Source organism: Ammospiza caudacuta, chromosome 17, assembly GCF_027887145.1.
Source record: "Ammospiza caudacuta isolate bAmmCau1 chromosome 17, bAmmCau1.pri, whole genome shotgun sequence".
Taxonomy (NCBI): Eukaryota; Metazoa; Chordata; class Aves; order Passeriformes; family Passerellidae; genus Ammospiza; species Ammospiza caudacuta.
This window is the reverse complement of record NC_080609.1, coordinates 5,631,014-5,654,745: the sequence shown is the minus strand read 5'-3', so window position 1 is coordinate 5,654,745 and position 23,732 is coordinate 5,631,014. Positions and strand designations below refer to the sequence as shown.

The 23,732-nt window shown below is 42.0% G+C and overlaps 1 long non-coding RNA gene across 2 annotated transcripts; it reads right to left on the bottom strand.

Annotated features, from left to right (window-relative positions):
* Positions 1–1,919: 1,919 nt before the first annotated feature.
* On the bottom strand, positions 1,920–22,727 carry LOC131565436 (uncharacterized). Of its 2 annotated transcripts, none has more exons than XR_009275448.1 (4): positions 22,595–22,727; positions 21,507–21,567; positions 21,105–21,369; positions 1,920–2,204 (listed from the first exon to the last, which is right to left on the bottom strand). It is a non-coding gene; the product is annotated as an uncharacterized LOC131565436 (long non-coding RNA). The 2 variants fall into 2 exon arrangements; XR_009275447.1 differs by lacking the exon at positions 1,920–2,204 and adding an exon at positions 19,033–19,718.
* Between the last annotated feature and the right edge of the window lie 1,005 nt (positions 22,728–23,732).

Here is a 23,732-nt window from a genome sequence, read left to right as displayed (position 1 = left end):
AGAAAAGAGATTTAGTTTAAACACAAAACATACCATGATTTGCCCCTGATATTAATGCATTTCTGGTAAATAGATAAGTGAAATCCCATTGCTGCTGTGCATGGTATTTCCCACCCATTCCCTAACACTTATAAGCTTATATTATTAGACTTGCACTCAGTTTTAAACAACCAGACACATCTAATACCTGAACATTGGTATGAGATATAAAAATAGTGATTGAGTTTCCAGCAACAGTAACAAACTGCATGTTGCTATGGATTTCAGACTGTAGGAAAGCAGTAAGGACCAGGCTACAGCTAAACCAAAAAAAAAAAGGTACCACACTGAGGAATCAATGGAAAACTGCAAAGATGCAAAAAGACTCACAGCTGTGCTATAAGCACAGAAAAAAACCCCAAATGTATAGAATCTAGGAAAGGAAAGGTAAATTAATTTTGTATTTCCCATATAAACCTCAGAGGTAGCATTCTCCACCCCAAAAGATATCCTGAACAGGTTGAAAAAGTGCAGCTTTTCTGGCAGTGCTAGATCCAGGTGTGGCTCTTTAGCAGCTGAATTTTGTGTTATGCTCCAGCCTGAGATTTGTCCAAACACAAGGAAGGCATTGGTTTGTCTTTGCAAAATTGCTTGCAGGGGCTGGGATATAACGAACATTTTTAGTTTGATCAATTGTTACCAAGCAAACTGCTAAATAGGTTCAGCTTATTCTAACAGCTTATTTTGGTGGCTGTAAAGGTTTTCTTGTGCATGTTCCCCTGGAAACCTGATTTACCTAATCTCTCAGGAAAGATTTTTACATAGAAAAACTCTGAATCACAAGTTCACCTGAAAATCATGAGCTGTCAAAACCAGGTGAAACTCCAGTTTACACAGTCTAACTTCACCAAAGGCCCTTCACACACCCCACACAGTCAGACCAGGTGCTTCCCCACCTGCTCAACCCCACAGCAGAGTCTCAGGTGTCCTGATCATTACAATAATTTAATCTTGGTGCAATAACTAAATACCAAAATAACAGCTCAAGCTGGTGCCTCCAAGGGGGGACCTGAACAAAACACATCCTGGGATTTTATACCCTCACAGCCCAGATGTGCAGAAGTGTGTGTGTCATTGGCTCCCACCTGAGAGTGTCCCTCACCTGCAACCAGGTCCCTTTGTCCTTTTCTATGCAAAGGGACAGCAGCTCATGGTCTCTTCTTGCCTGGGGGTCAGCAGAGCTCAACCTGCAGCTCAAGCTGCTCCCCAAGATACCTGCACCCAATATTTCCCTCACCACCCCTCGACACTGGTTTAAAATCAGTTCAGAGGCTTTCTGTGAAATTGCCCAAGTTAAATTGCAATTTATAAAAAAAAATTGAAAACTTTAAAAGCCTCTAATTTTCTATCCACATGCAAAGGGAGAACATGCCCAGTTCAGCTCAGACAAGTCATCATCATGACAACATTTCAATCATGGATTTTAGTTGATTACAAATTATGTCTGGAATAATAGACAAAAAATGTGGGCCCTCCTTGTGCCAGACATTCAACTGCAGGCTGTGAAACTCTTGGGGCCAAAACTTTGTCCCATGAACACAAAGAGGAGTCCCCCCAACCCCACAGGTAGGGAAGCTGGGCTGTGGGGGCTCAGTGGTCACAGCTTCTCCCCACGTCACTGCAGGTACTGTGCTTGTGCTCCCTCTCCCTCAGCTGGGCAAGAAGGGAGAAAAATTGATTGCATCCCTGCCTCCCCACCTGCACAAGTTGAATTTTTAAGGACTTTTTAAAACCATCAAAAGCCTGAAAAAAAAAAAAAAAAAAGTGGTGGTTAAAAACCACTGGGCCAGTTTTAATTTTATTGGCACAGCAGATGGGAAAGGTTTAGTTAATTTTTTATTTATTCTCTTAACATTGACAAGCAAGCTTCTTTCCCTTTTTTCCCCTCTCCTTGACATTATCCAAGCTGGTGTGCCTGGGAAGTTGAACCACTTCTGCTCACTGCAGGGTACACCCAAGTGTGGGTGGCACTGTGCCATGGCCCAGCAGCCTAACTCAAGGTGACAGCTCCTTCAGAGACACACGACAGCAGCGTCCTGTGCTCGTCCCCAGCCAGTTCAGGATCCCACACTGATATCTCCTCATCCCTTTCACAGCCCTTATTCCAAGGGGGAGGAAGTAAACTCTTCCATCTTTTCTCTCCTCCAGCATTTTTCTTTGTTAGCCTAAAAAGAAGAGCCAGATTGTGAGTTTTCAGCAACATTTTATACCAAAGTGTGTCAGGAGCCATTACCTGGAGGTGCTGATTGCTGTTGAGACAAGTTGGCAACTGGTATTTCTTTGGAATGGCTACAGACAAAAATAGTCTGTTGCTGCTGGGTTTTAAAACTGATTTCTCTAAAGCAATATTTTTCAGAATGAAAGGAATTGTCAGAGGCAACAAATTGCACATGAGACATGAAAGAAAAGGTAAGTATTTCTATCCTGGGGATACAGCCCAAAAGTGTGAAACATAGCTCTGGAAAAAAAAAAATTTAAAAAAATCTCAGTGGCAGCTAAAAAAAGAAAAAAACCCAAAACCCTGGCAAAGTTATTGAAAGAAACATCAGAAATGATAACCCAAAGATGAGGTTAAAGGCCACAGCACATGTACTCAATCACTGGTAGTTAATAGCTCAGATCTCGAGAGGTTGCTGGGGACAATTGCTGGGTAGGAAACACTGCTGCATTTTAAAGGCACTCTCAGAGCACAGAATAGAAATTGTAGGATTGTGTTCTTGTTGTTCCTGCTCTGAGGACTCGCCAAGCAGAAGTATAACCACCTATATAGCAGGTGTGAAGATAGCAACCTTTCATAAAGCCATTTCAGATTTAGTAATAACATCTGATATTTAAACAACCTGGACATTTTAAAATTCTTGTCTAGATGGGGCACAAGCAAGGTGCAAAAGTGACGGCAGCACCCACCCCAAAGGTGCAGCACAGACAATTTCTTCTCAGACAATTTTCCTGGTTCACCTTTCTCACAGCATGAGCAAACAGCAATATTTTTTAGGTGCTATAATTTCAGGCATGGGGCAATACTGCAGCAGCATTCTACTCTGCCAGAGAGAAGGACTTGAATTTTAAAAGGCAGTGTGATTTACAAGCAAGTTGCACTGTACTTTGCATCATGCTACACCATGCTCTCTGCCTTCTGTGTGCTGGGAATCTTCATTCCAGCTGGCAGCTTGTTGTTTCTCTGCTGCAAATTGAAGTGGTGCTTTTCCAGAATTCTAACTCTTATTGTTTCAATTTCAAGCTAAGTTTCAGTCCATGAATAATGCTCAGAAATAGAAAGCAGAAGCATGTACATTTGCTGCCCCAGATGTTATTTATGTCAGCTTAGAAAAAAGTCAGACACTGACAGCTCCTGAAGTAATCAAATATTTTCTGTTCATCTCATATTGATCTTGCAAAAATCTAGCTTGCTTGATTGAAAACAAGTTGTTAAAGGAATAGAGTAGCCTCTCTTACCTCAGTAACCAAGCCAGCTGGCTGGCATGGAAGCACAGACATTAAAGGGATTATGAAATAATTTTCTTACCTAGTAGAGTTGGTATATAATAATTATTCCCTTCTCTGCTGTATATGGGTATTTACTGGAATTTAAATCCAGTAGCTGGACAGAATCTGCCTTCCAGGATTTCAACCTTGTAGAGCATTTTGTGCTCTGCAATGAGCACAGATATATTTATCATGCTGGTTCAGGCAAGGGTTCATCAAGCCCAGCCTGCTGCCTCCAGTGCCAGCTGTAAGCAGACAGCCAGGCACAAACAGGAGCACTGTCAGCCTGTCTGGCACTTTGAGTCCTTTCTCAGTCTCCAACTTTATTGAGCTCCAGAGCCCAGCTTGGTTTTTTCAGAAGCCCTCCCAAGGATCTCACTCCCAAGAGTTTGCACATTATAAAAGCTAAATGCTCTTAACTCTTGCTGAGTCTCTTGTGACCAAGGGGATTTGTGACCATGTTCACAGGGGTCTTGGGATGAGGGAAGAGGCGAGGACCTGACTCCATGTTTCAGAAGGCTGATTTATTATTTTATGATATGCATTATGTTAAAACTATACTAAAAGAATAGAAGAAAGGATTTCATCAGAAGGCTAGCTAAGAATAGAAAAAGAAGAACGATAAAAGTTTGTGGATCAGACTCTGTCGAGCCAGCTGACTGTGATTGACCATTAATTAGAAACAACCACATGAGACCAATCACAGATGCACCTGTTGCATTCCACAGCAGCAGATATTCATTGTTTACTTTTGTTCCTGAGGCCTCTCAGCTTCTCAGGAGGAAAAATCCTAAGGAAAGAGTTTTCCATAAAAGATGTTTGTGACAGGGATTCTCACAGAAAGGGGTGGCTGTGCTAAAAGCACGCTGGGGTTGACAGTGCTTTATGCTGCCACCAGCCTGAATCATTCCCCATTGTTATCATTGGCAACCAAGGCACAGAGTCAGGGACCTCTGTGGGGCTGATGAGCACTGTCCTGGTTCGGGGCAAATGTGGGAGAGAACCCCAAAAGGGTTCCTCTAGGAACGCAAATTAAATTGGGCCCTCCCTGCAACCGGTTTGGGAAAAACACCTCCTTGGAGAAAAGTGGAAAAAAACTGTTTATTAAACAATAAAACCTAAACAATATGAAACAATAAAACCTCCTGCTGCTCCAAAAGAGATAAACTCAGAGAGTCCCCTCAGCTCACTCGGTCTCTTATCAGTCCCTGTGGTGCTGGAAATGCCACGGTCCAGGCCCGGCCCAGTGGGCCTCAGGTGGAGCTGCTGGTGCTCTCCTGGGTGTTCAGGCCAGAGCAGGTTAAACAGCTCCAAAGAAAAAAGAAAATAACCCACAGTCCAGGGAGCTTCTCTGCCTCAGCTAGCTAAAACTAACTAAAACAAAGGAGAGCTCTGTCCTGCTGTCTGTCCATCCACAGACAACACAGTCCAGGAGCAGGAATGTGGAGGAGTGAGTGCAGTGTCTGAAAACAAAGTACACGCTTCTTCTCTTCCCCCTTCACTCTCTGGAACAAGTCTTAAAGGTGCAAAACTTATTATTCAGCATAAACAGAACAGACAACTGGGGATAAAAGCATCGTAGAGTCAATCTAGGACAAGCACCTGCAGCCCTACCCTGTGCAACACCCCAGCTCCTTTGGGCGCTCTGACACAGCAGCTCTGCACCTTCACCTGGCAGGGTTCTGGTCAGGGATAAACTGATTTTCCTTGGTTCTGTGTTTAACTGTGCGTGGCACAGTCACTCCTTCTCCTGGCCAGAGAAGTTCACCTGTGTCTGAGGCAGGAGTTCCTGTGCCCACCTGAGCCTGAACTGGAGTCTCTGTGTGGGTGCAGAAGCTGTGCAGGAAGGCCCCTGGATCAGTGTGGGCTGCCATGCACTCACTCAGAGCTCAGGTAAACCCAGACACCATTTACATCTGATCTGGGATACAGGCACAGCACCAGCACAGGAATCCCAATGCACCTCAGAGAGCCCCTCTTTGTTTTATCCAGCATTATTCAACACCTGTATCATTCCCTTTTGCTTAATGACTTGATCTTTATACCTATGTTGGCTGTATTCTTTAATAGGATATTTTCCTTTGGCTAAAATATCTAAACCACATTTTCTTGTTTTATTCTGGATTTCAGTTGGTCAGAAATGCAGCAGACCTGTTCTCTACTTCAATTATACTGGTGAATCTGTCCCTGCAAACATGTTTTCTCCCAGAAGGGAAACAAGGGAAGAGAGAGAATTTCAGTCCATCTGTTCTGTCCAAAATTAGGAATTACAGAGGAGTGTGAGAATGAAACTAAAACTCTACAATCCCATAAACCTACCCACACTTGAATTGAATCTTATTTTGCCTGAGCTAGTTCTCCTATTCCTAGTAGAATCACTGCAAATTCTCTGGTACCTTTTTTTACAACTTAAAATTTTAATTGGAAACAAACTACTACATGAACTGCATAGGTCACGTAAGATGTAGATTATGGAAATTCCAAAAAAGATGTACCTCAGGCTTGGGCAGCTTGGAGTTCAGATGTCTAGACATCTCAGGATTATCAAAATTCACTCTCACTGGTGAGAAAGAAGCTTGTGTTGAATTCTAAGCTGGAAAGGCTTAGAGGCAAAGGCAGGATGAAGAGGGGGGCTGTGCTGTGCACACAGCCATGCTATTTACAACATCCCATCTCACATGTCACAGTTCAGACCTAGTTGTCTAAAACTGATGCAATTCAATAGAGTGAAACTATTCCAGCAGTTGAGGCTATTCTGCTTCATTATTCTCCCTCAGTAAATCAGGTACATTAGGGTTCAAAACACCTGAACTGTGTCCTCAGTACTCTGAACTCAATTTCCTACCAACTTGCACAGTGAAAATAGGACCAAAAAGTGTTGCCTTTAGTAAGGGAAAGCTATACTACTTTCCTCTTCTCTCTTTAAAAACAAGCAAAACAAAACAAAAGTAACGAAGTTTACTATGAAATGATGCTTAGCTTGAAAGAGATCAGCTCTTCAGCTGAAATTCAGAGGCCCCTCCAGTCTCCATCAGTAATTAGAGAAGAGCAGCTGAAGTCATCTGAGTGCCCAATGAAGCAATTCTGGAGAGGGCTGCACACCCCAAGTCTCCAAGGGGACAATTACAGCAGCCTCCTGAAGGGCCCTGCAGCACAGGCAGGTATGCAAACACTGAAAAAATGCTACAAAATCACAGAGATATTTGCTAAACTGGCCTTGGATTTTTTTTTTTTTTTTTTTTTTTTTTGCTGCATGGGACATTCCTCAGATTATTTTCTCAAGGCATTAAAACAAAAAAACCTCTTTTCAAGTCTGAATTTCTGCCCTATTCCCTCTTTTGCCTTTTTTCACTCCCTACTGCAACTCTCATGCATTTTAGAGGCCTCCATCACATGGATTTATCACTCACTGACTACAGAGAGTATGTGATGCAAGGCACGTGGTCCATACCATAAATAATTTGGGCAAGTAGAACTTAATTTTCCTTGAACAGTGAACAGATTTCATCAAAACCAAGCATCAATCCCCAGACCTCCCTGGAACAATATAATTGTCCATAATCCAGCCCTCCCTGCTCAACCTTCCCATTTGGTGCTGCACTTAGCTTTCAAAGAACATCAACTGTCAAAAAGTGCTTTTCTGTAGTTTTAGAAGGCTCCTTGGCTGTAGTTCCCAGTAACACAAAGCAGTTTGCAGTTCTCTGACTCCTCCCAGGCAATGCATGCCCTACCATGGAAAGGTGACACTTGCCCAAGTGGGCACTCAGCCCACCTTGACCAGGCTCAGAAAATCCCTGGTACAAAGGTGGGAGGTACAAAGTACACAAGAGTTAGGTCAGTTCTTTCAAACAGTGGTTTTTCTTTGCAGCTTGAAGTTTCCTTAGGAATTATTTGGCCATAAAGTACAAAGAATACTCAATCTTCTTCCTATCTACGTTCAGGACAGCAAATGATTTAATTTGCTTATCAGCATGAACTAAGCCAGTGAAAACCGATTTTTACTCATTGTCTTCTCTTTCAAGAAACAAGTTTCAATTAAATTGAACCAGCATCTACATACTGACTGGAGCAGCAGTTCAAATGCACAGAAACTGAAAATTCAACAAGAATAGCTCTTTTAACCATTCCTGGTTGGGAAAGCCCACCAGCAGCAGGGAGCAGCTCTCAGAGAATACTTTGTAGAACTTTAGAAAACAGCTAGGAAAGGTATCTTTGAAACTATATCAGTATTTATGAAATCAGATCCTTTATTTAAATGCCAGGGGTGCACAGGTTTATATGTGTATATATATATACACATATATTTATATAGACACATGAATTCATATACCAACCAGCAATTAGTTCCCAACAGTAATATCTGCCATTAGCACTCAATCAATGGTCAGTGTGGTTTTCTGATCACTGTATCTTCAAAGAATATGACAATGCAGTCCCTGATGCATTTGTACAGTGGTTAGGACAAATCAAATCTGCTTTTAATTTGAAGCATTGTACACATTTATTTCAAGAGCTTAATTAACTTATCCAGCTTACAAGTAGTACTTGCAAACACTGCTCTACAAACAGGAAGGGCCGGTGAACACCGAGTATAAACAAGATCAATGTATTTGAATGATCCTTGACAAGGTAGATCTTGTTACCTCTGTGGTTTGCTGGTATTTGGAGTCATGAGCTGATCAGAAAGAGAGCAGTAGAGGATTGTGCCAAAATAGTACCTGCTGCTTACAGGGGACATTGGGAAATCACAGTTCCCATCAACCACAGCACCTGCATTTCATGGAATCACATAGCCAAGGAGAAGTCAAGGATACCATAAATTACTTTGCCTCTGAAGAGAAGGAATCAAGAAACCCAGAATATTCAAGACATTCCCAGACCTGCTACTGAATTCCTGTGCTATCTTCTAATTTTCATCTACTTGGTATTTCTTTTGTCTGCTTAGATTCTGACTGCTGGCTGACACAGGCTTTAAGCAGCTTTAAAAGTGTCAGTGAACTCTTTTGTCAATACAAGAAACCCACACAGGCCATACAGCTAAGAGGTTTGGAAGAATCCTGGCGGCTCTGATGCCTTTAAAAGTGCACCCAAATCACTCACAACTTTCAAAAGTAGAACCACTGTGTATCTGGAAAAACGGTCACAGGCAAAAAATCACACCTCATGCAGTCACATCAAAGCCAACATGAAAACCACCCTTCCAAAATGCAGATACTTAAAATCACCATGTATCTTTAATGTTTCATTAACACTCAAATGATGCAGGTTTCAGTTTCTTCCTCAGCAGCCCTTTATGGAGCTACCTTCAACATGTTCCTTTCTGTAGGGTGTGGTGATTTTTTATTTTGACGGTTCTTACATTGCAGACAAACCTAATGAAGAAATGTGATTTCCTCCCAGCCCTCTTGAATATTGCTCCTCTCCCCACCTTATTTTCCTGCACAGTGTGACGTGTGAGATCCCAAACTCTTTTCAGAACACTGACACCGGCACAATGACAGAGTTGAAAGCCATAAAAAGTTATCATTACACTTTCAGAAATGCTATTGGAATCAATCTTCTGTTATGTATTCTCCAGTTGGACATGTACCACAAATCAACCACATGTAGCCACGGATAGAAATGACATGATTTAAACTTTGGTGCAATAAGGGAAAATGAATCAAATTCACCTTGACAGGAACCTGCACCATAAGCAGTGCACTCAGCTAAAAAGACTTTGCCATCAGTATGGACAAATCACAAATGGAAAGGCAACCAGGAGTGTTGCCATTTTGTCACTGCACAGGCAGGATATTTGTTGGAGCCTTAGTCATTTATTCAACAGGAGTTGATCCAGTTTAGAAATTTGTTTTACTTGAATCTGGATTGTCAATTAGAAGCCAATTGGGCTATGTTCTGTTCTCCACTGTTGATTACTACTACAATGCCTGATGTGGGATTGCAATAAAAAATAAATATTGAGTTGCCTCTTGGCTTTCCTCATCGCATTGAGGCAGGAGCTGGACACGTTGGCAAAAGGAATCAGTCCCTGCTGTGGCCTAAATTTCCTCATAAGATAATTGGAAGAATATCTGTGGGAGAAGAATTCTGATACAAGTCTCACTTTACAGAGGGCATTTGACTTAAATCTACCTGTATTTTACACAGACAAATCAACATGCTGTAATTTCAAGAACCCTCTGCATGCAACTGCTGTTTATGCCAGAGAATGATCTTTCCCCTGGAAGCATTAGATGCTTATCTCATTTCATTGTACTCCCTGATTTGTCTTAGTCTGAATATTCATTTTCAGAAAACAGAAGACACAAAGCCACAAGGCCTCCTGTGGAGCAAATTGTTTTCTTGTTTTCAGCCTTCATCTGAAAACTTTAACTATGGAGTCATTATTAAGTAGAGACTATTACAGACTAAGCAGTGCTATTATTCTAATGTCACCAATTTCCCCCTCATTTGCATTAGACTTACCTGGAGTACAAAGTGTAGCTGTGAAAAGTTGTGTGCCCTGTTTCTTAAAGCCCTCCCAGCACAACAGCCTAATGTACCACCAGACAGGTGTTATCAAGATGCCTTTGTGTTATTAATTCCACGCAATGCTTTCATTCCCAATTAGTGCATCATGGAAGTAACAACCATGGGAGCTTATTTACTCTGCTACAAACCAGTTTTTAATTTTAAAGCAGCACAGGCCTCTCCTCCTCTTGTCCATGGAAAGGCTTTAGCCACACAGACATTTGGTACAGAGTGTTATCCAGCTCCTATTTGCTATTTCCTTCCAAACACTCAGGGTGCTCAGATTGCCTGTATATGAAGTGGTTCAGAACTAAAACCAGGAATGTGTGTACAGTGAAACAGCAAAAGTCTGCAAAGAAATCTTAGCAAAACCAGTGATAGGAAAAGCATTGGATAGACCCCAAGAGCCAGGCAGGTTACATTTCTGTCAGAGATTAAAGAGAATTAGGGTAAAAGATTGGTTTAAAAAAAAAGAAAAAGAAAAAACTCCATCATTTTCATAAACAATAGGATCAAAGGAAATTAATCTATTTAAGTCCAAAAGTCCAAAGAGCAAGATGAGAGAGGAGTTGCCAGCTAATGCACAAAAGCATTTAGGAATGGAATTCAGCAGACCTTCCTTAACCAGGAGAGGAAGCTGTCTGAGCTGACTACTCCTAAGCATTAGGAATAAAAAATTAAATACAAAAAACTGTCTGGCTAGGACTCTGTGCTTTAACCTCTACCTCATAATCTCTTTAACCCAAAAGTACATATGTTCACATTTAAAGAAAGGATTCTTTTTGTGTAGCCACTGGCCAGGAGTTACAGGAGAGCAATCTCAGGGCCTCTGTTCTGCCAGAATTTCCACAGTGACAAGCAGAAACAGGACTGGGTCCTTTGGTGTAACCAGTGTACAGGAAATTGTTGCTGTTTTCTTGCTCAGGTCAAGAGGGGATAGCTGCACAAGGCAGGCTGGTCTCTGAGCCCAAAAACACCTTTTTAGGGCACTGCTGCCCCCCAGACAGGTAACAGAGCACCTGGCCAGAGATGCTGGCAATAGCACCACAGGAGGAACAACACAGTCATGAGAGGGAAATGAGCCCTGGTGAAGACAGCTCCAATTTAGGCTAAGGAGTAGCAATGCCAGCCCAGAGAGGTATCTAAAATGGTTATTCTCTATATGGGAACTTGTACAGGTATAGCACACAATAAGAAAACATTTAGTCCATAAAATAAGTACACATGCATATTTTGTTTGGTTGGTTTCATAATTACCAACTATGGCAAAGTCTGTTTCTTAAAAGTTTGTAGTTTAGGCAGGAAATCTAATGTGACTGTACAGCAAAATTGGTTACCTGTGCTGCAGGTTTCAATAAAGGAAAATGCTGAAGTGGAGCCCAGGAAGTTAGTCAGAATTTTGCTAGCTCAGTAATGTTTTAGCAGTCATGCACTGCCAGGATCTATTGTTTGCTCCCCATCAGAAGGATGGGGTCTCTCACAGCATACAAAGCATCTCCCAACAGCAGCTGGATTTCCTGAGAGTCCCAAGTAAGCTGAGAGAGCAGTTTCTATCAAGCTTTGAATTCACAATTCGATGTGAACGCGGCCACATTATTTCTAAAAGCTTCTAAAATAGTATTGCAGAAAGAGAAAACTGGACATAAAAAAGATCTAACAAATACAGAAGAAAGAAGAGTAAAAAGAGAAAAAAGTGAATTTCCTCCTAGCCTCAGCTGAGACAAAGCTCTTAAACATCATTACTTATTAACAAATTAATATATCATATATTACCATAACTTCACCATCTCATATTAACAATAACTCCCTTTCACAAAAGCTGCCTCCATCTGCAGTTGAGCAGATCTTAAGCTAGGGAATGTTCTTTCAACAGGTCATAGGCCCAGTTAATAAAAAGTCATGCCAAGAACATTGATAGGAGACAAGGATATCAAGAATACATTGCTTCAGGTTAAAAAACTTCAAAATCATGGAAAAAAGCATTTGAAAAACTGTGATTTACATGAAGTCTTACAGGCAAACCATATCTTATTTTGCTGAGTTTCTACTTTATGTATGTCTCAAAAACCTCAACTTGCTTTGTATTCTTTCCCATCAGAGCAGTTTCTCTAAAGTTACAAAAGCTGCAACACTACAATTAAAGTGAATATTGGACTCCACATCAACAGTAGAAATAGGAAGATGCCTGAGTCACGACATTCACAAGTCCTGCCCATCGACACATGCCCTTGTACCTCCTATAACTTAAAAAACAACTCCCCAAGTTTGATGAAAAGATCAATTTACCTCCCAAGTGTGTGACATTTGTACACTGCTCATGCTGAGCAGAGAAAATGGACATAAACTAACATTGTGTTTCCTGTTATTCATCCTCCTCCCCTCCAAGGATGGCAATTCCAGCCAGCCCTGAAGAAGCCCAAGGACAGCAGATCCACCTGCAGCACCCTCAGCATGCTGCTGCTTCCCAGCCATGAGCCATGGTGGAGGAAAGCTGCTGGAGCTGCTGAGATGGGGCTTACAGGATAAAATCCCAAGAGAAACCCTATTTTCCCTCTCCTCTAACAAAACCTGCCTTGATACAGCACCATTTTATTGGACTTGGTGTTCCAAACAGCCGCTTTCCTCAGTACACAGCTCAAGTCTGCATGACGACAGCTCATCCTCCCCATCCTCACCATGACAGTTACACTCCAAGTTCCTACTCACATCCAGATGTCAGTCACAGCTTCACAGACAAACCAAGTCAGAATATATGCAGAAGAAGGGCCTCAGTTTGCCCTTTAACACATGCAACAGGAGTTAAAAGCCCTGTAAAAGGTTATCATCTAGATATAGATTTTTTTTTTAAAGTACTTGCACACATGGGCTCTGCAGAGCCCTGCACCTGCTGTGAGGGCCACAGGCTGCCATGGAGCAGCCTCCTGGGAACCTTTTCCAGCTCTTTCCTAACTTCACAAACTTCCACTCATCCCCATCTCCCTGTTGCTGCCTCAGATTTCAGTGGAACATCCCACTGGCAGCTCAAGAACCTTTTCTCTCATACAAATTCCACACATCCTCGCTCTCTCCAACACATTACTCTTCAAATCTCTTTTTCTCTGTCATCTAATAGTTTTATTTACACTGCTACATTTAAATCCACTAAAATAAAAATGTTCAGAATACAATTTCCATTTTGATTTTACAAAATGGAGTTACAGCTAGCTGGAAATACAAAGCTGTGCAGAGCAGGTTTTCGTGCCCATTGGCTTAAATGTAAATCTTGTACCACACAAGGTCATTTCATTCCACAGGCAGGAGATTTAAGTTTCTATTACAAAATGTTTCATTTCCCCACATACTGAAAATGAAGTAGTTCACTCTGATCATTTAAGGACAGTAAGCTTTTGAATCTGATAACATATTATTTAAACCTGAACACAGTGCACCACTTTTGTGAGAATGAGATGACATAAGAGATATTTTAGAAGGTGCTACAAGTCATAGAGCATTACCAAACAGCCACTGCAGTGCTTTTAAGTCCCCAGAAAACCATGTCAAGGAAAAAGAAAACGTCTTTATAGCAACACTGTTTTGATAGGTAGAAGCCAGCCCAGAAGCCTACTAAAACAGCAACAAGAAAAAGCAATTCTGGGAAATTAATTCTAGCAGAATAATGGTGTAAAAATCAACACCTATAATTCTCTAATTCAAAATTAAATAATCTTAATTTAAGAAAAAAATAAAGAAGCTGAACTGAATTCTGAGACATTTTGATACTAAGATGTCAAAGGATTATAAGGCTAGGTAGGTAATTCCCTGAAAGTATTCAGATTAATCTCCTTAAGTACCATGTTTGGGGCCAAACAGCCTATGCAGGTGTTTATGCTATGTATTCAATATGTGGATCCTACCTAAAGTGTATTATCGCTGAATTCTGTGTCCCCCCTCTCCACACTGCCTCAAAGCCTGCACTTAACACATTTGTTAAAAAAACCCAAAAATCTTCCATATATTATTACTCCCTTCTTGCAACCAAGCACCTCTCTGTCCTTCTAAATTATGGGAGAAATAAATAAACAAAAATTCTCACTTGGTGCCCTTTCCCCTCAACTTCTACCAACAATTAAATGACTGAATTCTTACACTTGAGCAAATGAGATTATCCATATCCCACAGTTTAACTGCACTCACACAGGAACCAAAGGTGCACAGGACATTCCTGCAACCTCTTGGATCTTATGAGCTCTACAAACATGAACCGTGGCATGCCAGCCCATCTTGCTGTGACAAGGGACAGGTTAGAGCCAGAGGGAACTGAGGAACCCCAACATCTCCCACAAGGCTATTGTGCTGCGTTATCACAACATCTGTGTAGCCATGATATTTTCTGAAAAATCCTTTTCTTAGGATTTTTCCTCCTGAGAAGTCAAGAGGCCTCAGGAACAAAATGTAAACAATGGTTATCTGCTGCTGTGGAATGCAACAGGTGCATCTGTGATTGGTCTCATGTGGTTGTTTCTAATTAATGGCCAATCACAGTCAGCTGTTCAGACTGTCTCAGTCAGTCACAACCCTTTGTTATCATCCCTTTTCTATTCTTAGCTAGCCTCCTGATGAAATCCTTTTTTCCATTCTTTTAGTACAGTTTTAATATAATATATATCATAAAATAATAAATCAAGACTTCTGAAACATGGAGTCAGATCCTCATCTCTTCCCTCATCTTAAGACCCTTGCAAATACCACCACATCTGTTTTCCAAGAAAATGAGCAAGCACTGATTATTTCAGGTATAAAACGTGTGAGCCAGCTCTAAGCGATGCGAGGGTTTCAGCCCCCTGCAGTCAGGCTGGCACTGTCACAGAGTGCCCAGTTCTGGGCAGCACCGTCCTGCAGGGCCGCTCCCAGGGGATTCACAAAGCCGCAATAAAACAAACACTGGTCTAGAGAACCAGGAGACCTGGGCGTACAAGTCTTTCAACATGCATTCCAAAGCTGAATTTTTAAGATAGGAATCCAGGTGGTCCCTGAGGCTGGCAGAGCAGCTACAGCCACGGCCAGAGCAGAGCATTCATTCAGGCTGAGGGTTTCAGGGGAGGGCCCACCTGACACACAGAGCAGGGCACCACAGCCTCCCTGGAAGGAAGCCTCAGCCTGCTCTGCCAAGAGAAATCAATTCATCTCATTGATCTCACAGGTAGCACTGCCAGCCTTGGCCGTGGAGCTGCTGCTGGAGATGCAGAGTGCTGACCCACTAACGCTCCCATTAGCCTGCTGCAGGGCTGTGCCAGCATCTGCACACACAATTCACACTGCATGGGCCAGCCAAAACTATCTGGGACATATTCTATTAGAGATGATATTGCTTTTGCTCCAACAAGCAGCAACTCTATTGAGATTGGCTAATTCAATTTTCCCCATCTTATCAGATTTCTTTTTAATGAAACTGAACAATAGTTTCATTTGTTATGTTATTAGTTTTCCCAGTGGTAACAGCAAGACTAACTCAGTTGAAAGCTAAACAACAGCGTTGTGCCAGTGTTGACTGTTTATCATCACCATGTGCCAGCCTCATATTGCAAAGTTGCCTTAGTCCATTCCTTTTTGTTTGCTTCCTATCCATGGGGATTCACAGCTCGGAGGTCATCTTCCTGCTCCATCTACTCTGTGGATTAGCATGTACATGTATCTAAGCACCAAACCCCTGAAGGGATCTGAAATTATCTGGGATGTCACAGTGATCCTGGGATACGTCAGACTGAAATAAAGGCCTTTTTTTTAGGAGGGGAAATTATTGTCTTAGAGCTTCATACTTACAGTTCTTGTTAAATAAATATCTTGCAGCACAGACTAGACAGGTTTTCATCTGAGAGAAAACATCCAAATCCTCCTGTTGTGTTTATCAACTCAAAATCCTTTCATCAATTAACCTCCAGAGGTGCTCAAAAAAAGTTGCTATTCCTTAGCAAGTACATTAAATTCCTGCTGCTTCAGCTGATTTATCACATTACAAAGACCTGCACTGTGTTGGTGTTTCAGGGAAATTGTATTGAGGAGGCAGGCTCATTTGCATGAGGCTTGCTGAGATTTTTTTTTTTTTTTAGCTCTTTACCTTTAAAGAAATGTTGTGTGTGATCCATGTATTTACTGATGGTGAGGCAAGGAACCTGCCAGCTTCTTCATACCAAACCCTGCAGCACATGAATGCAGGGGAATGGCCCAGAATGCACAAAACAACTCCTTGGCCTTGGCTCCCAAATGTCTCAACTCAGCTGTGGCAGAGACCCCTATCTAAAGCCACACAGGGAGGGCTCTGCTCAACACAGCAACTCACAGACAGGAGCTCAGCTCCCAGAGGTGATTAAAGATCCCGTGTCAGCTGCTCATCCAGTACCAGGGTAGAAATTGGATTCCTGACCTGCAGGTACCACCCTGGCCGACACATCCTGAGCACGTACCGTGCCTCCAAACCTCTGCCTTACCACCACCACCTGCACATCTCTCATGGAGGGTGCACCCACCAGGGGCAGGGGCTGCCTCCAGCTGACACACAGAGCCCAGAGCAAGGGCACCCAGCGCTGTGGAGGCTGGAAAGGGCCAGCTGAAGGGCTGGATTTGCAGCTGCCAGCAGATAACACACCCACAATGACCAGCTTCTTGTTTTCAACGACCAAAGAACAGTGTGTTGGTAACAGCCTCAACCCATGGGAGTTCTGAATGTAAAACCAACACCAGGAAAATAGTTCACTTTTCATGCCCAAACCAGACTGAAATCCACCCCACTCATATTAAAAAGAACAAGCAGAAGGAATCAAAAATCAAATAAACATTTTTTCTGTTCCTAAAGCATTTGCTAAGAAATCCCTGTTCTTGCCCAGGTGAACAGTGGCTTAGCTGGAACAAGAGCCAGAGACCCCCAGCATCAGCATCACTGGAGGACCCTGGCTGCTGCAGGAGCCACAGGACACCTGGCCTTTGAGCCAAACAGCATGGAAATACCCACATTTTAGCATTATCCTTGTGTGCTTCTGGGAACATGCTTCTTGTCGGCACCACCTGTAATGCCACAAGCTACAAGAGTTGCTCTCCTACTTGTTCAGTAATTTGCAGTGCCCAGAGACTGCACAGCTCAGGCAGAGCAGTAAAGTGCATTTCCACAGAGCAGCAGTGCTCCCTGTAAAGAAGTCACCTTAATACTGATTGGCAGAACACCTCTGCCCCCACAGGAGCAATATTCCCATACAATTTCACCTTAGTGCTGAAATCACCTGCTGTAATTCTTGTTCAGCCTACCCAGAATAGTACAGAGGACCCCAAACATGATCTCAAGAGCAGAGACTTTTTTCCCCCCAAGACTAACATGATTCCACAAATAAATAAAGTAAACAGTTATAGCAGCAGTACCAAGGCATTCAGCAAATGTTCAATATTAAAGGTACTTAAATATTTACTCCTGAAGCAACACTGGAGCTCACAGTGTGCATTTAAAAAAAATACAATTATTTGCATTACAATAGCACCTGGGAACCCAGGCACAAATAGGACCCTAATGTACAAACACTGAACGGAAAGAGACAGTTTCTGAAAAGCTTTTACAGTAAAAAGAATTGTGCAGTAATTTCAACTACATGTTATTTCATTCCCAGGGCTGTGCCCCTAGTGCTCAGCTGCATGAGACAGTAAATATATTCTTACTCTGAGCACTCCATACATAAATTAAAAGCACAAGGACTCTATGCATCACTGGCTAGCTCTTACCTATCATAATCCCTCATTGTTCCCGATGAAACAGCAAAGCAGAGACTATTTGTAACATGCTTTGGGCAAATAAATTTTAAAATTGTATTTTACAAATACATATAATATTTTTAGGTATTCCAACACTAAATCTGATGTCTTTTTTTTCTGCAGATGTAAAAATCATGTTTTGGGATTGATTGTATGTCTGCTGTAAGGTGGTGTTTACTTACAAAACACTCTGGGCCACACTGGTGATGAACCTTTTTTTTTTTTCTTTTATCTGAACAATAATTAAAACCAAGCAAGCTATATGTTCCAGAGGAGGTTGTACACAGGGGGAAAAACAAGAAGCTGCTGCTGTCTGTATCCCTGACTCTAAATCCTGCAGGTTCCAATTTATGCTAGTTAGGGAAAACAGAGATTACAGTTTAGAAATGTAAAACACAGTCATACAAAATAAACCCCAAGATGTGTGAGCACTGCCTTTTCATAATTGTGCAGATCATTAAAAAAATATAAATACAAAAACATAGCTTCTGTAGTTCTAAAGACACAACCTGCGGCCAATAAACCAGAAAGCTGGGTATCTTCTACTTGCTAGCTTAGTCTGCCAAACAATTATGCAATGAAATGTTCTAATTGCACTTTGATTTTAATGTTAAAACCCATTTCCATAATTTCAGTGGCTCTTTACAACACCGTTTAATATTTGCCAATGAAGTAAATGAGCTGCAAGTAACATTCACAGATGGTTCATGTTTTCCATTAAGTCTGCAAGCTAAGATTCCCTTTGTTTACCAAAAAAATAGTAACTACCTTGGATAAATCCCACAGAGGGGAGCCCTACCCCAATTTGGGAGTGCAGCCTGAACACCTCTCAACACCTACAGGTGCTCCAGAGCTCCACCACCAAGCTAAGACACATTTTTCTCACAAGAGAAAACAAAACCTTGGTCAAGCAAGGAGTTTTATAACAAACTCTCGCTGCTTTCTTAAGCCAGAAGGCTGGGGTACAACTGCTTTATGTTTAGGTTTAATGAAGCAGAGCACTTGAGCCTAAGCTGTAAGGGAGACACAAAGCCAGCTTCTCACATGCTCAAACCCATCTCCTGGTTTTCCCCTCAGATCTGCTTGAGATTAGGGAAGCAGCTATCCCAAGGATTTTTGTCTGTTTCTGTTTTTACAAGAATAATTTATGTCAGCATAAATCCAGAGTTGTCAGCTCAGAAATGTTTCAAAGGAAAAAAAACACCTGCTTTCTTTCTACTACATGGGATTTTTTTATTTATACAGCAAGGTTTGACTGCTACAGTATTTGAAGTGGCATCATCCTGACATACTAACCAGTTTAAATTATATTGACCCAGGGTTCCCACAGCAGCTATTGATTGATCACAGTAGGAATTGAGCAGAAAAGGAGAAGAAAGGTCAAAACAATGATGATCTTAGCTCCGTACTTTTGTTCAAGTGTCTACCCTGTGTGGGAATCCAGTCCCCAGCCTGCAGCTTACAGTGCTGTCAGAAAGTGGCAAAATGCACAGAGATGTTAATCCAACTTTCTTCTGCAGCTCAGAAAAGTTGAAGCCCACTTACAAGGACTGAATGCACATCCTGGTAATCCTGAGTGGGAAGAAGTCGCTGTGATTCAAGGGGGTTTGACCTGCTCTGGTTGATAATTTGTTTCAAACACAGTGATGGCTACCATGCCTTCTCATTTCAACTTCTCATTTGTGTGCAACTCTAGTTTTGACCTAAATATTAAATCAAAAGAGGGCAGGGATAGGAGCAGAGGAGATGTACACCCATTTTTAAGGAAGGACAGGGTTAATTCCTGCTCCCAAACTCAGAGAGCTGAACTCCCCTTGCAGCTTGGGGCATCCATCCTTAGGCTGTGGGGCTCCAAAGGGATTCCTCACAAAGGCATTCTCCTCCATGGCTCGCTCATTCTGAGGCAATAGCTGCACACAAACAAACAGAACCAACAGTTCTGCATGGCAGAACATTGAAACTGTAATACAACAAGAGAGAACATCATGATGGCTGTTTACCACTAGCACAAACTGCTGCTCAAGTGCTCTATTTCTGAGCACTCACTGGTTGGATAAGCACCTGAAACATTCCATTAAAGTTCCTGGTCACAGTCTCCATTAAGTTTCTTTACACAAAAAACTTTTTCTCATTCAAAGTTTCAGGATAGAAATAATTGTATTTCTCAAAATTATTTATGGCTACAGCTATCTCTGACATTCTAAGTAACAGAAAGAAAATAAAAACTAACTGGTTCTGTGCTCACAGGAATCCATTTCTTGTTTCTGGAAACTCCAATTCCAATGTACAGACTCGCAGGTTTCACATATTAAGTCTAATTTTGGGGCTGTTTCAGAATTAGGCAGCCCAAGTGCAGGTTGCTCCTGAAACTAAGCCTGCTGCATAGGTAGGCATGATTTCTGAGAGCACCAGGCTTAGAGCAGCCTCCTTCCAAGCACAAGAGCCCTAACCCAGCTCCTGTGCATTTACAAATCCTGCACATGATAAAGTTCTTAAAATTCACCCTGCAATCATTTCTGCAAGAAAAGGTGGACATAAACCGTCAGATATAGACACTCTTAACCCCAGGGGCAGCATAAATTCTGTACAGTTCTTCTCCACTCTATTTTAGTGCCTGTGCAAATACTCTTTACCTTCAAATGAAACACGTGCAGTGAAACTACAAAACCTCATTAAGAACTGCTGGCTCCTTGCACCACTTCATACAATTGAAAACTTCAGCAACTCAGAGATTGCCTATTATTTTTCTCTCCTAAACACAGTATGAATAGTCATGAGGACACCCTGCCTGTACCTGGTCCTCAGTCATCACTGAGACACAGGAACTTCCAGGACCACTTATTTCCATGCTGCACTTGTAGTTCCACCTGAATGTGAGGCACTTCCACTGTGGTGGCTCACACTGAAAGCACATCTTGGTGTGGTGGCAGCATGTTCCCCACCCAGGCTTCCTCTACCTCCAAGCCATGACCACCTTCCATCAGCAGGGAAAGACAGGCTGGGGTCAGTGACCAGCAGTGAGGGGAAAAACAAAGCTTTGCTGGAGCACACTTCTGCTCAGATCATTCAGCCTGGAGAGGAATGTTTTTGTGGAATGTGACTTCTCTATTCTAGCACAGACACTTCTATTTCTGCTGTTAGCACTACTTTCAGTAATACCAGGGCCAGGTATCACCTAGAGGACACCGACAGCACATGAAAAACCCCAGCTACTGCACTGAAATAGAAGAGAGACTAAAAACCCCTCAAGTACAAACAGAGAAAGCAAATAGGCATTTTGGAGGGAGTTTTCAAACCTGTTCATCCATTGTGGGATGGGGGATATGCAAATATATGATCCTCCTCTCTTCCTTCTAAGGCAGAGCAGGAACTCCTCCAGGGTTATTTCCTTGGCAAGCTCACTTCTCTTGCTGGCTGTAAGAGTCTGCTTCACAATTTGAGAACTTTTATCCGAGTGCAGGGACACAGCTGACTCATTTTAATGCCTTCTCCTCCCTCTGGGTTCACAGCTCTGGCTCTGGCCTTACTGCTCTCTTACAGAACTTCATTGGCACCTTCCAGCTAAAGCAAAAAAAGCCAAGATAATGTTTGTGCTCCAGTTTACGCAGATTCTTGAGCCAAAATTAAACTTAAATCACTACAAATTTCAAGGCAAGTGTCTCAATGACATATACTGTAACCAAGTGATGTAACCTTACCGACATTCACACTCAGTGCAGATTTGGGGCAACAATATTTGTTCATTTCTCCTGGATGAGCCTGCACCACAAACAGAGTCTGAGTTATTAACTCACTGAAACTTCTGGGCTATAGCTCTACCTGAACAGCACAAATACTGCAAGAGGCAGATATTAAGAGTGAGATGAAGTGCTGGTGGCCGGCTGAGCACTGCAGCTCTGCTGCATTTCCAGGAAAGGACCTGAGCAAACAACCCAAGCACTCCATCAAAGCTGATCCCAGCAGCATCCTCTGGCAGGAGCTGCTGACCAGGCACCCTGCTCAGTGCCACTGCATGGGACACAGACCCCAGAGCCCCCCCAGCCCAGCTCAGCCATGGCCAGGAGCTCTGCATGGTTATGTGCAGCACTAGGCTTTACATTGGGCTTCACTCTCAGCTGACTGTGGATAAACAGCACCCCTAAGTCAGGCCTAAAGATACCTTTAGAGCATCATATCCCTCTTTGCCAAGCACTCCTCAAAACTCACTGCTTGGATTGAAGTTTTAGCTTCTGTAAGCCTTATGTGGCATTAGTCTTAGCTGATTACATTACACCCCCCAATTATTTCACCCTTCTTAGCCAAACACCTTTTTCTCCCTCTTGCTTAGATGAGCCTCCCTGTTTCTATCCCCAAAACCCTTTTCCCTCTTTCTCCAGGGGAATCTGCCCAATTCCAAGGTACTGACTCTCCTCCAAGTGCTCCTCCAGCACCACTAGCCCTTGGTCACTGGCAGAAACCCTCCCAGCAGGACAAGGGGATGGAAACACAAAATGCCTCTGAGTGGAGATGAAGCAAAGGCACTCACCAATCGCCATCCCAGACAAAGAAGATTCGACTTAAAGAAATGATGAGATTCCATTAACTCATAGCAAGCTTGTATAGTGAGAAGCAAACACAAAACCTAAAGTACTTTGCCCCCCACACTCCCCTTTTCAACAGCTCAACATCAATCCTTCATCCATCCCCTCCCTGCTCAGAATCACCTCCAAGACTCAGATTTTTTTCTCATCTCTCAACAAAAGTTGAAAAGCAGAACAAACAGGGGCTTGCACCAAACAATACTCACCCAGATCATTATTTTCTGGAGGCACAAACATCTTGACAGACAAAATACTTCTCTCCCAAAACAGAAAGTGCGTGCCAAATCTCACTATTTCACTGTACCAAAGAAACCACCAGACAGCCACCATGCAACCCACAGGAGCACAAACTGCCGCCCCAAAAAGCCTCTCCTTAATACCCAGCCCCTCACAAGCAGCTTTTCTTCATTAGGAATCAACCCTGGAATGTGCCTGGGAGATAAAACACAGGTGTAGCTCGTTTCAGGTATTACCTTCAGGTGTAGCTCCTTTCAGGTTTTTATCTTACTCCCTGACCAATAGCAAAATAAACTGTGTTTCGGAGAAAAAAATTAGAAATAAACATCAATAAAAAGAGAAAATCCAAGTTTGAAAAATATCTATTTTAAAAATAATTGTGAAAAATATGTTTTTCATGTAGCATAAAGCTATGAAACAGTTTCCAGATGTTTTTAATTAATGTAATTACAAGTGTGTCCACCGAGTTGAGTTTCACAGGTGAAGACAATCTCTGATTTAATATCTCAATAAAATAAAATAAAATAAAATAAAATAAAATAAAATAAAATAAAATAAAATAAAATAAAATAAAATAAAATAAAATAAAATAAAATATACATGTACTTCATTCTGTTTCAGTGATAGTATGTGGCTACAAACATTTTAGGTTACTGCATTTTACATGAATCTATGTCAGTGTTTTTTATCACACAACTAAAGAGTGTGCCCAGAATGTGAGCTGCACTATAACAAACCTGGAATATACAACAGCTCCTCAAGTATTGGGGCCTTGGCTGAAGAGCTTTTGAGTTTTAAGGAATATATTTTTCCATAAAGCAGCTGCAGAAAATCAGCTGGTGACCTGTTTCTGACACACACTCTGCTGTATTATCCAGTGTCATTTAAAGCACCACACAATTGAAATAAGAAACTGGGAGACAAGGATGTATGATAATACCTCCTACTGAGCCAGTCAAACTGCACCAGAATTATATTTTTTATTTTATTTTGTTAATACTAAATCCATTAAAAAAATAAAAATGTAAGTCTCCCAGCTTTCAAGCCTGAATGTTTAGTTTAAACCAGTAAAAGGTTCTATGATCCCTGGGAGAAACACAGGATTGG